General features: G+C 37.5%; 1 long non-coding RNA gene across 2 annotated transcripts in view; it reads right to left on the bottom strand.

Annotated features, from left to right (window-relative positions):
• LOC309621058 overlaps nucleotides 1–16566 on the bottom strand; it is a 40269-nt gene that overhangs the window by 6340 nt on the left and 17363 nt on the right. Inside the window, exon 2 of one of the 2 annotated variants that reach the window (XR_014239749.1) lies at nucleotides 1882–1963. This is a non-coding gene — a long non-coding RNA (uncharacterized lncRNA). Of the gene's footprint in view, nucleotides 1–1881; nucleotides 8481–16566 lie in introns of those variants that run through there. The other variant, XR_014239750.1, reaches the window with a different exon arrangement.

Below are 16566 nucleotides of genomic sequence, written 5' to 3'. Positions count from 1 at the left end.
TATGCCCAGGACTTAGCACAGTGTTTAGCACAAGAAGCATATGTTAAATGATTGATTTATTTCCCCTTAAGCAGACCTACATGAATAGTATAATTATAATTAAAAATTACATGTTGGGGCTTCCCTGGTGGCGCAGTGGTTGAGAATCTGCCTGCCAATGCAGGGCACACGGGTTCGAGCCCTGGTCTGGGAGGGTCCCACATGCCGCCGAGCAATTAGGCCCGTGAGCCACAACTACTGAGCCTGCACGTCTGGAGCCTGTGCTCCGCAACAAGAGAGGCCGCGATAGTGAGAGGCCTGCGCACCGCGATGAAGAGTGGCCCCCACTTGCTGCAACTGGAGAAAGCCCTTGCACAGAAACGAAGACCCAACACAGCCAAAAATAAAATTAATTAATTAATTAATTTTTAAAAAATTACATGTTGAACACAGAATTAGAACCAAGGGGTATGAGTTAGATGAGCAGTCCCCAATCTTTTTGGCACCAGGGACAGGTTTTGTGGAAGACAATTTTTCCACGGATGGTGGGGGGGATGGTTCAAGCGGTAATGCGAGTGATGGTCTAGGCGGTAATGTGAGAGATGGGGAGCAATGGGGAGCGGCAGATGAAGCTATGCTTGCCCTCCCCCCACTCACCTCCTGCTATGTGGCCTGGTTCCTAACAGGCCGCAGACGGTAGGGTTGGGGAACCCTGAGTTAGATAACAATAATACTCCTAGAAATCAGGCTAAAATAAGATATATCTGTGACTAGACCCAAAATGCTTAAAGCCATGTAGCCTAGATTACTTTCCCCTGCTTAATATTTAATGGATAAGACCAGCACCTTCCTCAATAACTTAATACATGGCCTTTTATTATTGTTATCTACACTTTAGTTAAAGCAAATGAATAATCATCTACAAATAGCATATATTTTTCATGTTGGCTTGGAATTTTGTTATTTGGAATCCCTCCAAATTTCACCCCCCAAAAAGCAAGGGTTTTTAGTCAATGAGTGCTAATAATTTTTTGGTAATTGAAGTATTCACTATGCGGTCATTTTTTTTTTTTCACACACACACACTGTATTTTATTTTTACAAGAGATAAATAGACTGACACCAAGCATTGTAAATGGATGACCACAACAAAAGCAACAATGATTGCAATTACCAAACATGAAACACACTCATACTCTGTCATAATATTGACATTCAGTCCAGTAATCCTCCACTGTAACAGCTCCTTTACTATGCGGTCATTTAGATAAAATTAAGTTACTTTTCCAGCTCAGGCTATGACCATCAGAGGGAATATTTGAGGGAATTGTTCAAATTTAACATAATTTACTTATATGCAAAATTTCATAGAATAAAGCTTCAAGTTTAGAGACTACTGCCATCTTAACAATATTAAGTCTTCCAATTCATGAACATGGAGTTCTTTTCATTTATTTGGGTCTTTCATTTCTTTCAATAATATTTTGTAGTTTCCAGTCTTGCACTTCTTTCATGTTAAATTTATTCATAAGTGTTTTATTCTTTTTAGTGCTATTGTAAATAGGATTATTTTCTTAATATCATTTCTGGAGTGTTCTTCACTAGTGTATAGAAATACAAGTGATTTTTGTATATTGATATTGTATCCTGCTACCTTGCTATACTGGTTTATAAGCTCTAAGAGGTTTTGTGTGTGTGTGTGTATGAATTCTTCAGGATTTTCTATATAAAAAATAAATTTATAATTTAAAAATTCCCCCCAAAGAAATCTTCAGACCCAGATAGTTTTACTGGAGAATTCTACCAAATGTTTAAAGATTTAACTCCAGTTTTGCACAATCCCATCCAGAAAATAGAAGGGGAGGGAACACTTCCCAATTCATTTTATGAAACTAGTATTACCTCTGCTACCGCTCCAGTGGGGAGGGGAAGGAGCCAGGAATGGCAAGTCCAAGCTGTCCATGTGGTCTCCACTGATACCTTACTGGGGGGAGGGAGGAAGAAGGGACGCTTATTATGGGTCAGCAGAGTGGAAGTCCTGGCTCCTGATTCGGCTTTCTCTGACACCACCCTGGTGGGAGTGTTGCAGCACTTTGTTGCCGCCTGCTTAGTGTGGAATTCTAAGCCAGCAACTGAGCATTTGCTGCTGGAGCTGGGGGTGGGATCACAGATTTTTCTGTGGTGTTTGGCTGGATTAGAGCAGTTCCTGAAAAATGTTTTCTTTCTTGCTAGGCTGCCCCTTTCCTGGCCTTTTGGCTAAAGAGTGCAGGTTTTTACTGGGACTTTTTTGGGTCTGTTCCTCTTGGCATTTCTGGGTTGCCAACTTCTTCATCTCCATGTCTGGGAAAAATGAGGCAAAAAAGAAAACCCGGGGAACTCAACACCATGTTATTCCTTGGGGCCCAAGGTCCCTAGCCAGTATGGTTTGTCTGTTTCAGTCCAACTTTCAGAGTCTTCTTCTGTTGTACTTGGAGGGAGGAATTGGAAAAAGTATGTCTATACCATATTCCTGGAAGAGCAAGTCTTCTTGATAAGTTTTTTTTTTAACAAAGAAACAAAACACTTTAATTCTCAACGTTTTTAGTATTTTAAATTACAGTGTACTAGATACATATTCACTTTACTACATTTTCTTTTCTCTCTACATTTATAAACAACAGTAAAAGAGTTTTAATATTTTGATAAAAATGTTCAAGCTCACAGAACTATTGTTACTTTCTCGTTATTAAGATCTCTTTGTATAGCTCAGCTTGTGTGGTCATTTTTATAGTCCAGCAGTACCATGCAAAGAGACGACTTCCTGTATTATAAGCCCAAGAAAGCAACCATTAAAATACAACTACAAAGAGTTATAACTAATGTCAACAAAGGAGATAAGAAGTAATAATTAAAAATACTCAATCCAAAGGAAGGCAGAAAAAGGAACAAAAAAGAAATGGGACAAATAGAAGATAAATAGTACAAAGGTAGACTTAAACCCAAACATATCAATAATCACATTAAATATAAATGGTTGATACACCTCAAGATTGTCATATTGAATAACAAAGTTTCAAATATATGTCACTTTCAAGAAACTTTAAATACAAAGACACATAGGATAAAACCAAATGGATGGATAAAGATACTGTGCTAACACTAATCAAAAGAAAGCTGAAGTGGTTATATTAATATCAGACAAAGTAGATTCTCAGAGTAAAAACTATTACCAGGGGTAAAGAATATCACTGCATAATGATAAAACAGCTGATTCTTCTGGATAAGATAAGAAGCCTAAATATTTTTGTGCCTCATATCAGAGCTTCAAATTACATGAAGCATAAACTTATAGAATTGCAAAAAGAAACAGACAAATCCACAATTATAGTTGGAGACTTCAACACCCCTCTCTCAATAATTGATAGGGCAAGTAGACAGAAAGTCATTAAGAATATAGAAGGGGCTTCCCTGGTGGCGCAGTGGTTGAGAATCTGCCTGCCAATGCAGGGTACACAGGTTCGAGCCCTGGTCTGGGAAGATCCCACATGCCGCGGAGCAACTAAGCCCGTGCGCCACAGCTACTGAGCCTGCGCGTCTGGAGCCCGTGCTCCGCAACAAGAGAGGCCGCGATAGTGAGAGGCCCGCGCACCGCGATGAAGAGTGGCCCCCGCTTGCCGCAACTAGAGAAAGCCCTCGCACAGAAACGAAGACGCAACACAGCCAAAAATAAATTAATTAATTAATTTAAAAAAAAAGAATATAGAAGAACTGAACAACATTATCGGCTAGTTTGACCTAATTAATATTTACACAACATTCTACCACTAACAGCAGAATACATATTGTTTTTAATTACACAGATTGTCCAAGATAAAACATTTTCTGGGCCAGAAGATGTCTCAATGAATTGTAAAAAATTCAAATAAAACATGTTCTCTGATCACAATGGAATTAAATTAGAAATCAATAACAGGGCTTCCCTGGTGGCGCAGTGGTTGAGAATCTGCCTGCCAATGCAGGGGACATGGGTTCGAGCCCTGGTCTGGGAAGATCCCACATGCCGCGGAGCAACTAGGCCCGTGAGCCACAACTACTGAGCCTGCGTGTCTGGAGCCTGTGCCCCGCAAAAAGAGAGGCCACGACAGTGAAAGGCCCACGCACCGCGATGAAGAGTGGACCCCACTTGCCGCAACTAGAAAACGCCCTAGCACAGAAACGAAGACCCAACACAGCCAAAAATAAATAAATAAATAAATTTATAAAAGATAAAAAATAAAAAAATAACAGAAGGACATCTGGGAAATCTTCAAATATTTGGAAACTAACACACTTCTAAATGACATATGGGTCAAAGTAGAGCTCAAAAGAATTTTAGAAGTATTTTGAACTGAATGAAAATGAAAACACAACACATAAAATTTTATTATAGGTAGCTAAAGCAGTGCTCAGAGAAAAACTTAAAGCACTCACAAGAGGGAAGAGATATGGGGATATATGTATATGTATAACTGATTCACTTTGTTATAAAGCAGAAACTAACACACCATTGTAAAGCAACTATACTCCAATAAAAAAAAAAAGTATGTGGTAGGGACTTCCCTGGTGGCACAGTGGTTAAGAATCCGTCTGCCAATGCAGGGGACACGGGTTCAAGCCCTGGTCCAGGAAGATCCCACAGGCTGCAGAGCAACGAAGCCCATGCGCCACAACTACTGAACCTGCGCTCTAGAGCCTGCGAGCCACAACTACTGAGCCTGCGAACCAAAACTACTGAGCCCGCGTGCCACAACTACTGAAGCCTGTGCGCCTAGAGCCTGTGCTCCTCAACAAGAGAAGCCACCACAATGAGAAGCCCACGCACCGCAAATGAAGAGTAGCCCCCGCTCGCTGCAACTAGAGAAAGCCTGCATGCAGCACCAAAGACCCAACGTAGCCAAAAATAAATAAGTTAATTAATTTAAATAAATAACTAAATACCTATGTTATAAAAGAAGCCAGTTCTAAGTTCTCAAATCAATGACTTCAAAGTCTGCTGTAAAAATCTAGAAAAAGAACAAATGAAACTCAAAGTAAGTTAAAGAAAGGAAATAAAGATCAAAGTAAAAATAAGTAAAATTTAAAAATATAAAAACAACAGAGAAAATCAATGAAATTGATTCTTCTTTCTGAGAAGACTAATAATACCTATAAGCCTCTAGCCAGATTGATCAGAAAAAGAGAGAGAAGACACAAATTACTAATATGGAATGAGGCAGATGACATCACTATAAAGTCTACAGATATTAAAAAGACAGAAATGGAATGTTATGAACCACTTTACATCTATAAATTCAATGACTAGATGAAACGGAGAAAGTCTTTGAAAGAAACTACCTACTAAAACTCAAGAAGAAATACATAACTTGAGTAACTATCTATAAAGAAATTGAACTTATTGAAAAGCTTTTCACAAAGAAAACTCCAATCCCAGATAACATTATTCATGAAGTCTACCCAGCATCTAGGAAAGAAATATTAATTCTACACAAACTCTTTTAGAAATTGAAGTTGGGATACCTCCCAATTCATTCTATGAAGACAGTGTTAATCTGAAACCAAAACTATACAAAGGAATAACAAGAAATAAAAGCTACAGACCACAATCCCTTATGAGCATAGATACAAAATTTCTTAATAAAATATTAACAAATCAAATAAACTATACAAAGGATAATTCACCAAGTGGGGTTTTTCCTGGGAATGAAAGGTTGGGCTAACATTTATAAATCAATCAATGTAATTCAGGATATTAAACTAAAAAGGAAAAAAATATGAGCATCACAAGAGACATAGAAAAAGTATTTGAAAAAAACCAACGTTCATCTCTGATAAAAATTCTCACTAAACCAGGAATAGAACGAAACTTCCTCCACCTGATAAAGGGCATCTACTAAAACCTACAGCTGATATCATACTCAGTGGTGAAAAGCTGAATGCTTTTGCACTAAGATTGGGAGCAAGGTAAGGATGTCTGTCCTCCCCATTTATATTCAATATATCACTAGAGTTTCTAACCAGTGAAACTAGGCAAGAGAAAGAAATAACATCTTTCCAGATTGAGGAGAAGTAAAACCAGTTTTATTCTTTGAGACATGATCTTGAGTGTACAAAATCCTATGGAAGCTACAAAAAAATTATTACAACTAATAAGTAAGTTTAGCAAGGTTGTAAGATACAAGATCAATGTCAAAAAAAAATCAATTGTATTTCTATATACCAGCAACAAAGGGAAATTGAAATAAATAATATCTTTTATAATAGGATAAATCTGGCAAAAGATGTGAAAGACCTGTACAATGGAAAATATAAAAATTGTTGACAGAAATCAAATAAGACCTAAGTAGATGGAGAGATACACTGTGCTCATGGATTCAAAGATTTAACACTTTAGATATCAATTCTCCCCCAAATTGATCCATAGGTTCATCACAATCCCAATCCAAATCCCAGATTTTTTTGGTAAAAATCAATAAGCTGATTATAAAATCCATATGGGATGTATGAATATATATGCACAACTGATTTTTGACAAAGTGCAAATGCAACTCAGTGAAGAAAGGACTGTATTTTCAACAAATGGTACTGGAATATTTTAATATCCATATACAAAAAAATAATTTTTATCCATATCTCGCATCAAATACATTCACTCTAAATGTGTCACAGACCTAGTCTAAACTATAGTCTTAAAACTATATAACTTATAAAAGAAAATCTTGGAGAAAATCTATTTTGACCTTAGATGAGGCAAACATTTCTTGGATATAACACCAAAAGCACATCCATGAAAGAATAAATTTATAAATTTGACTTCATCAAAATCTAAAACTTCTGCTCTTCATGGGACTCAGTTTAAGAAATGTAAAAGTAAGGCATTGACTGGAAGAAAATAATCGCAAATCTTGTATCTGATAAAAGACTTGTATACAGAATGTATAGAACTCTTACAGCTCAATAATAAAAAGACAAGTAACCCAATTAAGAAAAAAAAAAAGCAGAAGATTTGAATCGACACTTTACCAAAGAAGATATACGGATGGCAAATAAGCACATGGAAAAGATGCTCAACGTCATTAGTCATCAAAGAAATGCAGATTAAAACCACAATGAGATATCACTTCACACCTATTAGAATGACTAAAATTAAAAAGACTGATTGTGGGACTTCCCTGGTGGCGCAGTGGGTAAGACTCTGCGCTCCCAATTCAGGGGGCCTGGGTTCAATCCCTGGTCAGGGAACTAGATCCCGCATGCATGCTGCAACTGAGTTCACATGTCACAACTAAGGAGCCCACCTGCCGCAACTAAGACCCGGCCCAACCAAATAAATAAATAAATACATAAATTAAAAAAAAAAAAAAGACTGATTGTACCAAATGTTGGCGAGGATGTGGAAGAACTGGAACTCCTGTACACTGCTGGTGGGGATGTAAAATGATACAAGCACTTTGGAAAGCAATCTGGTAATTTCTTTTTATTATCATTATTATTATTGAGGTAAAATTGACAAACCACATTATATAAGTTTCAGGTGTACAACATAATGATTAAATATTTGTATATATTGCAAAATGATCACCACAATTAGTCTAGTTAACATCTGTCATCTTACATAGTTACAGAATTTTTTTTCTTGTGATGAGAAATTTTGGCAATTTCTTAAAAAGCTTAATATACATCTACTATATGATCCAACCATTCTACTCCTAGGTATTTATCCAAGAGATATGAAACCATATGTCCATTTCAAAGACTTGTACGTTGGTATTTATAGCAACTTTATTTATAATAGCCCAAAACTGAAAGCAACTCAAATGTCCTTGCACAGCTGAGTGGATAAACAAATTCTGGAATACTCACACAATGTAACACTATTCAGCCATAAAAAAGAATGAACTTTTGTTACATATAACAACATGGATAGTCTCAAAATAATTATCCTGAATGAAGCCAGGCAAAATGACTACATAATAAATGATTCCATTTACATAAAAATTCTGGAAAATGCAGACTCGTCTATAGTGACATAAAGCAGGTCAGAGGTTTTCAAGGGACAGGGTGGAGGGAGGAGGGACTACAAAGGGGCACCAGAAACTTTAGGGGGTGATGGATATGTTCATTATCTTGATTGTGGTGATGATTCCATGGGTATATACAGATGGCAATAATGATCAAATGATGCACTTGTAACAGGTACAGCTTGTTTTGTGTCAGTTATACCTCAATAAAGCTGTTTAACAAGTATTTTTAAAAGTTGCAACTAGATGAATAAGTTCAGGAGATCTAATGCACTGCATAGTGATAATAGTCAACAACACTGTATTATATATATATTTCAAAGTTGCTAAGAGACTAGATCTTTTTTTTTCTTTAATTTTTTTATTCAGCAGGTTCTTATTAGTTACCCATTTTATACATATCAGTATATATATGTCAATCTCAATCTCCCAATTCATCCCACCACCACCACCACCACACACCCCACCCCCCGCCGCTTTCCCCCTTTGGTGTCCATACGTTTGTTCTCTACATCTGTGTCTCAATTCCTGCCCTGCAAACCGGTTCATCTGTACCATTTTTCTAGGTTCCACATATATGCGTTAATATATGATATTTGTTTTTCTCTTTCTGACTTACTTCACTCTGTATGACAGTCTCTAGATTTATCCACCTCTCTACAAATGACCCAATTTCGTTCCTTTTTATGGCTGAGTAATATTCCATTGTATATATGTGCCACATCTTCTTTATACATTCATCTGTTGATGGGCATTTAGGTTGCTTCCATGACCTGGCTATTGTAAATAGTGCTGCAATGAACATTGGGGTGCATGTGTCTTTCTGAATTATGGTTTCCTCTGGGTATATGCCCAGTAGTGGGATTGCTGGGTCATATGGTAATTCTATTTTTAGTGTTTTAAGGAACCTCCATACTGTTCTCCATAGTGGCTGTATCAATTTACATTCCCACCAGCAGTGCAAGAGGGTTCCCTTTTCTCCACACCCTCTCCAGCATTTGTTGTTTGTAGATTTTCTGATGATGCCCATTCTAACTGGTGTGAGGTGATACCTCATTGTACTTTTGATTTGCATTTCTCTAATAATTATTGATGTTGAGCAGCTTTTCATGTGCTTCTTGGCCATCTGTATGTCTTCTTTGGAGAAATGTCTATTTAGGTCTTCTGCCCATTTTTGGATTGGGTTGTTTGTTTCTTTAATATTGAGCTGCATGAGCTGTTTATATATTTTGGAGATTAATCCTTTGTCTGTTGATTCGTTTGCAAATATTTCCCCCATTCTGAGGGTTGTCTTTTCGTCTTGTTTGTGGTTTCCTTTGCTTTGCAAAAGCTTTTAAGTTTCATTAGGTCCCATTTGTTTATTTTTCTTTTTATTTTCATTACTCTAGGAGGTGGAACAAAAAAGATCTTGCTGTGATTTATGTCAAAGAGTGTTCTTCCTATGTTTTCCTCTAAGAGTTTTATAGTGTCCGGTCTTACTTTTAGGTCTCTAATCCATTTTGAGTTTATTTTTGTGTATGGTGTTAGGGAGTGGTCTAATTTCATTCTTTTACATGTAGCTGTCCAGTTTTCCCAGCACCACTTATTGAAGAGACTGTCTTTTCTCCATTGTATATCCTTGCCTCCTTTGTCATAGATTAGTTGACCATAGGTGTGTGGGTTTATCTCTGAGCTTTCTATCCTGTTCCATTGATCTATGTTTCTGTTTTTGTGCCAGTACCATACCGTCTTGATTACTGTAGCTTTGTAGTATAGTCTGAAGTCAGGGAGTCTGATTCCCCCGGCTCCGTTTTTTTCCCTCAAGACTGCTTTGGCTACTCGAGGTCTTTTGTGTCTCCATACAAATTTTAAGACTTTTTTTCTAGTTCTGTAAATAATGCCATTGGTAATTTGATAGGGATTGCATTGAATCTGTAGACTGCTTTGGGTACTATAGTCATTTTCACAATATTGGTTCTTCCAATCCAAGAACATGGTATGTCTCTCCATCTGTTTGTATCATCTTTAATTTCTTTCATCAGTGTCTTATAGTTTTCTGCATACAGGTCCTTTGTCTCCCTAGGTAGGTTTATTCCTAGGTATTTTATTCTTTTCGTTGCAATGGTAAATGGGAGTGTTTCCTTAATTTCTCTTTCAGATTCTTCATCATTAGTGTATAGGAATGCAAGAGATTTCTGTGCATTAATTTTGTATCCTGCAACTTTACCAAATTCATTGATTAGCTCTAGTAGTTTTCTGGTGGCATCTTTAGGATTCTCTATGTATAGTATCATGTCATCTGCAAACAGTGACAGTTTTACTTCTTCTTTTCCAATTTGTATTCCTTTTATTTCTTTTTCTTCTCTGATTGCCGTGGCTAGGACTTCCAAAACTATGTTGAATAATAGTGGTGAGAGTGGACATCCTTGTCTTGTTTTTGATCTTAGATGAAATGCTTTCAGTTTTTCACCATTGAGAACGATGTTGGCTGTGGATTTGTCGTATATGGCCTTTATTAATTTGAGGTAGGTTCCCTCTATGCCCACTTTCTGGAGAGTTTTTATCATAAATGGGTGTTGAATTTTGTCAAAAGCTTTTTCTGCATCTATTGAGATGATCATATGGTTTTTCTGCTTCAGTTTGTTAATATGGTGTATCACGTTGATTGATTTGCGTATACTGAAGAATCCTTTCATCCCTGGGATAAATCCCACTTGATCATGGTGTATGATCCTTTTAATGTGTTGCTGGATTATGCTTGGTAGTATTTTGTTGAGGATTTCTGCATCTATATTCATCAGTGATATTGGTCTGTAATTTTCTTTTTTTGTAGTGTCTTTGTCTGGTTTTGGTATCAGGGTGATGGTGGCCTCATAGAATGAGTTTGGGAGTGTTCCTTCCTCTGCAATTTTTTGAAGAGTTTGAGAAAGATGGGGGTTAGCTCTTCTCTAAATGTTTGATAGAATTCACCTGTGAAGTCATCTGGTCCTGGACTTTTGTTTGTTGGAAGATTTTTAACCACAGTTTTAATTTCATTGCTTGTGATTGGTCTGTTTATATTTTCTATTTCTTCCTGGTTCAGTCTTGGCAGGTTATACCTTTCTAAGAATTTGTCCATTTCTTCCAGGTTGTCCATTTTATTGTCATAGAGTTGCTTGTAGTAGTCTCTTAGGATGCTTTGTATTTCTGCGGTGTCTGTTGTAACTTCTTCTTTTTCATTTCTAATTTTATTGATTTGAGTCCCCTCCCTCTTTTTCTTGATGAGTCTGGCTAATGGTTTATCAATTTTGTTTATCTTCTCAAAGAACCAGCTTTTAGTTTTATTGATCTTTGCTATTGTTTTCTTTGTTTCTATTTCATTTACTTCTGCTCTGATCTTTATGATTTCTTTCCTTCTGCTAACTTTGGGTTTTGTTTGTTCTTCTTTCTCTAGTCCCTTTAGGTGTAAGGGTAGATTGTTGATTTGAGATGTTTCTTGTTTCTTGAGGTAGGATTGTATTGCTATAAACTTCCCTCTTAGAACTGCTTTTGCTGCATCCCATAGGTTTTGGATCGTCGTGTTTTCGTTGTCATTTGTCCCTGGGTATTTTTGGATTTCCTCTTTGATTTCTTCAGTGATCTCTTGGTTATTTAGTAATGTATTGTTTAGCCTCCATGTGTTTGTGTTTTTTACGTTTTTTTCCCTGTAATTGATTTCTAATTTCATAGCGTTGTGGTCAGAAGAGATGCTTGGTATGATTTCAATTTTCTTAAATTTACTGAGGCTTGATTTGTGACCCAAGATGGGATCTATCCTGGAGAATGTTCTGTGCGCACTTGAGAAGAAAGTGTAATCTGCTGTTTTTGGATGGAATGTCCTATAAATATCAATTAAATCTATCTGGTCTATTGTGTCATTTAAAGCTTGTGTTTCCTTATTTATTTTCTGTCTGGATGATCTGTCCATTGGTGTAAGTGAGGTGTTAAAGTCCCCCACTATTATTGTGTTACTGTCGATTTCCTCTTTTATAGCTGTTAGCAGTTGCCTTATGTATTGAGGTGCTCCTATGTTGGGTGCATAGATATTTATAATTGTTATATCTTCTTCTTGGATTGATCCCTTGATCATTATGTAGTGTCCTTCCTTGTCTCTTACAACATTCTTTATTTTAAAGTCTATTTTATCTGATATGAGTATTGCTACTCCAGCTTTCTTTTGGTTTCCATTTGCATGGAATATCTTTTTCCATCCCCTCACTTTCGGTCTGTATGTGTCCCTAGGTCTGAAGTGGGTCTCTTGTAGACAGCATATAGATGGGTCTTGTTTTTGTATCCATTCAGCGAGCCTGTGTCTTTTGGTTGGAGCATTTAATCCATTCACGTTTAAGGTAATTATTGATATGTATGTTCCTATTACCATTTTCTTAATTGTTTTGGGTTTGTTTTTGTCGGTCCTTTTCTTCTCTTGTGTTTCCCACTTAGAGAAGTCCCTTTAGCATTTGTTGTAGTGCTGGTTTGGTGGTGCTGAATTCTCTTAGTTTTTGCTTGTCTGTAAAGCTTTTGATTTCTCCATCGAATCTGAAAGAGATCCTTGCCAGGTAGCGTAGTCTTGGTTGTAGGTTCTTCCCTTTCATCACTTTAAATATGTCATGCCACTCCCTTCTGGCTTGTAGAGTTTCTGCTGAGAAATCAGCTCTTAACCTTATGGGAGTTCCCTTGTATGTTATTTGTCGTTTTTCCCTTGTTGCTTTCAATAATTTTTCTTTGTCTTTAATTTTTGTCAATTTGATTACTATGTGTCTCGGCGTGTTTCTCCTTGGGTTTATCCTGCCTGGGACTCTCTGCACTTCCTGGACTTGGGTGGCTATTTCCTTTCCCATGTTAGGGAAGTTTTTGACTATAATCTCTTCAAGTATTTTCTCAGGTCCTTTCTCTCTCTCTTCTCCTTCTGGGACCCCTATAATGCGAATGTTGTTGTGTTTAACGTTGTCCCAGAGGTCTCTTAGGCTGTCTTCATTTCTGTTCATTCTTTTTTCTTTAGTCTGTTCCACAGCAGTGAATTCCACCATTCTGTCTTCCAGGTCGCTTATCCATTCTTCCGTCTCAGTTATTCTGCTGTTGATTCCTTCTAGTGTATTTTTCATTTCAGTTATTGTATTGTTCATCTCTGTTTGTTTGTTCTTTAATTCTTCTAGGTCTTTGTTAAACATTTCTTGCATCTTCTTGATCTTTGCCTCCATTCTTTTTCCGAGGTCCTGGGTCATCTTCCCTATAATTATTCTGAATTCTTTTTCTGGAAGGTTGCCTATCTCCACTTCATTTAGTTGTTTTTCTGGGGTTTTTTCTTGTTCCTTCATCTGGTACATAGCCCTCTGCCTTTTCATCTTGTCTGTCTTTCTGTGAATGTGGTTTTTTTCACAGGCTGCAGGATTGTAGTTCTTCTTGCTTCTGCTGTCTGCCCTCTGGTCTATATGTTCTCCCAGGTTGCGAAGAAAATTTCCTGAAGTTTAGCCATTAAAGATTACCGTACTCCTGAAAATCCTTGACTTATGTCTTGAAACATGGGGCCATTTTAATTATCTTTAATTCTATGTCCAGAGAAACTGTCCTTCAAAAATACAGGAGAAATAAAGAGTTTCTCACACAAATACCTTGAGGGGATACAGCACCAGCAGACTTGCCCTGCTAGTGTTGGAGGGTCTCCTGCAGAGGCGGGGTGGGTGTGGCTGTGGCTCACCGTGTGGACAAGGACACTGGCAGCAGAAGTTCTGGGAAGCACTCCTTCGAGACTAGATCTTAAGTGTTCTCACCACAGAAAGAAATGGCAATTATGGTGGTAATCACATTGTAATATATAAGTGTATCAAATCAACACGTTGCACACCTTAAACTTATGCAATGTTACATGTCAATTACATCTCAATAAAAAATAAAATAAACAAAAGAAGAGGAATAAGGACATTGAGCATTCTGGAGAGAATTAAGGGAGATTGTAGGATAAGACAGTGTTAGAATCCATAGGCAGGGGCATGTGTGAGTTTTGAAAACAAGACATTTTGTTGCATTGCCATGATTTGTTTGCAGTTACTATGTCCAATTTATTTTTAAATTTCAAATAGCACTAAAGGAGGACACGACATTTTTAAATGTACCAAAAGAGAGGCATAGGGTTTGTTTTCGTTTTGTTTTTTTTTTTTTGGCCACGCCACGCAGCTTGCGGGATCTTAGTTCCCTGACCAGGGATCGAACCCACGCCCCCTGCAGTGGAAGCATGGAGTCCTAACCACTGGACCGCCAGGGAATTCCCTATAGGTTTTGAAAAGTTTCAGCATCTCTTTTTCTATTGTTTTAGATACATATGAATTTTTTAAAAGTCAAACAATAGAGTAAGGCTAGAAATGAAAAGAAAAGTCTTCCTTTGTCCTTGTCCAACCATAATCTTGCCTCCCGGGCATTACCATCAGTAATGGCTTCTTTCGAATTCATCCCCAAATTTTCTACAACATACAAGCAGAGAAAGAAAGATTTTTTTTGGTTTATTTTTGTTTTGTTTGGATGCCAATAGGATCACACTAAACATAGAGTCCAATACGAATAGATCTCTCTTATTATTTTTAACAGCTGCATGTTATTCCATTGCCTGATGGACCTTAATTTATTTAACTAGTCACTCATTCATGGGTATTTAAGCTCTTTCTAGCTGTTTTCTATTTCAATATTGTAATGAACATTCTTAGACAATGTTTGCTGTACTGGTGTGCATATATTTGTAGGAGAAAAATCACAAAACTTGCACAGCAGGGTGGTATAGAATGATTAAGTGCATGGACGTTGGCCCCAAAGAGGTTGCCAAGATTTGTATTCTCACTATTATTGTTTGGAGAGTGCCTATGGGTTTCCTGCACGCCCCTGCCAACATGAGAAGGTGAATAATGCTGTTTTAATGTGCATTCTTTAACTCTGAGTGATGTTGAGCATTTTCTTATGTTTTACCGGATATTTGTATTTCTTTAAAGAAACATTTTGCTAAAGAGAGTTGAAAATGAATGGATGTATACGCACTTTAGGGGAACACAGCAATTATGGTAAATGAAACACACTTCTATGTTACTTGCACTTAAAAAAATTTTTTTCTATTGCTAACATAAGTAGTAAATGTATAAAGACAAGAACAATAGAAATACAGTTTTCTGGCATTTAAAAAATAGACCAGTGATCTGTAATGTGCCATGGGCAGTAAAACATATGGTGGGAATTAAGATTTTCAGAGGGATAGAAAGGATGGCTTGTTTCTTTCACTGGCTTAAAGGTTATGACCCACCGTGCACCACGTGACCCGTCAGGACCTAGTGACCCACCAATTATCCTGTGGAAAATGGAACTCACTAACTCTTCCTAACTTTTGCCCAAATCTGCAGCTCCTGCTGTGTTCTGCGTCTCTGTTAAAGGCATCACATCTACCCGGTCGGCTGAGCTAGAAATCTAGGGGGCGTCCCCACTTCTTTCTCTGCCCCATGCAGCTGCTCCCAGCCCTCGCCTCTTTTACGGGGTCTTTGTGAGTCTGAAACAAGGTCCCAGGTCTAGAAGTGCCCCGGCACACTGTCAGGCAGGTGGTGGTCAGGAAAAGGGATTCATTCTTCGCCTTTGGCAGCGTTTGCCTTATCCATCAGGTCCGCGCCCAACAATAACAAAACCCAGAAAACAGCAAAAAATGTTTTTTTAAAGCAATGCCCTCTTACCAGTGATCTAGGGCTTTCCACATTGTCTACCTAAGGCTTCTGCCCTACTTGTTAAACTGTATACCTGGAGGAACCAGTGTGCTGGACAATCACCTTTCACTAGGCAGGAATAATGGAGTTGTCCATGTGGAACATATTAATTGAAAAATACCCTAATCTTTTACTTTATAAATAGAAAGGATGCTAATGATTTCTTCTCTCCTTACAGATCAGTATTGTTATTTTAAACTTCGGTTTGGAAGGAAAATTCGATGGAATGCTCTCAGAAAGATTTTGGAGAGGAGGTCATAGGAAGGCAAAGGCAGAATGTCTACATGGTGATGGGAAGTGAAATAAAAATCTACAGTCACGACCTCCTGACCCAGTTATAGGTTATCAGTATCTCCTCTATCACAAAGCAGATTTCTGGCCCATGTCTTCCACCACCTTCTGTTGGTGGGTGCTCAGAGACTACAAATTCACTTTAATATGTCTATTACCCTCAGCAAAACATAATTAAGAACATAAATGGCCTGCTTCTAAAAATAATATTATGCATTTCAAAACAAAATATTATGAAGTTTGGATTATCTGCTGTTTTGGATTATCTCTGCCACTGCCCTAGAGGGTCGAATTTCCTCTGCAGCTTCGTAGCCCTTGAAAACATGTGTTTAGTTATAAACATAGGTCCCTCTGGGGAATCTCCAAATGGGAATGTTTCTCTCATTTGTGAGTGAGAAATGCATGCATTTCCTTTGACACAAAGGAGAGCATTAATGCTTGCCAATTTACAGATAATTTCAAAATGTGTTCTAACTCCCAAACTTTTACCAGTCAGCAAAATTTTTTCTAGCATCTATTTGGCAACGAACATG

This window comes from Balaenoptera borealis, assembly GCF_965194805.1.
Source record: "Balaenoptera borealis genome assembly, chromosome: X".
In the NCBI taxonomy this organism is placed as follows: Eukaryota; Metazoa; Chordata; class Mammalia; order Artiodactyla; family Balaenopteridae; genus Balaenoptera; species Balaenoptera borealis.
This window is presented reverse-complemented; position numbering and strand designations above follow the sequence as displayed.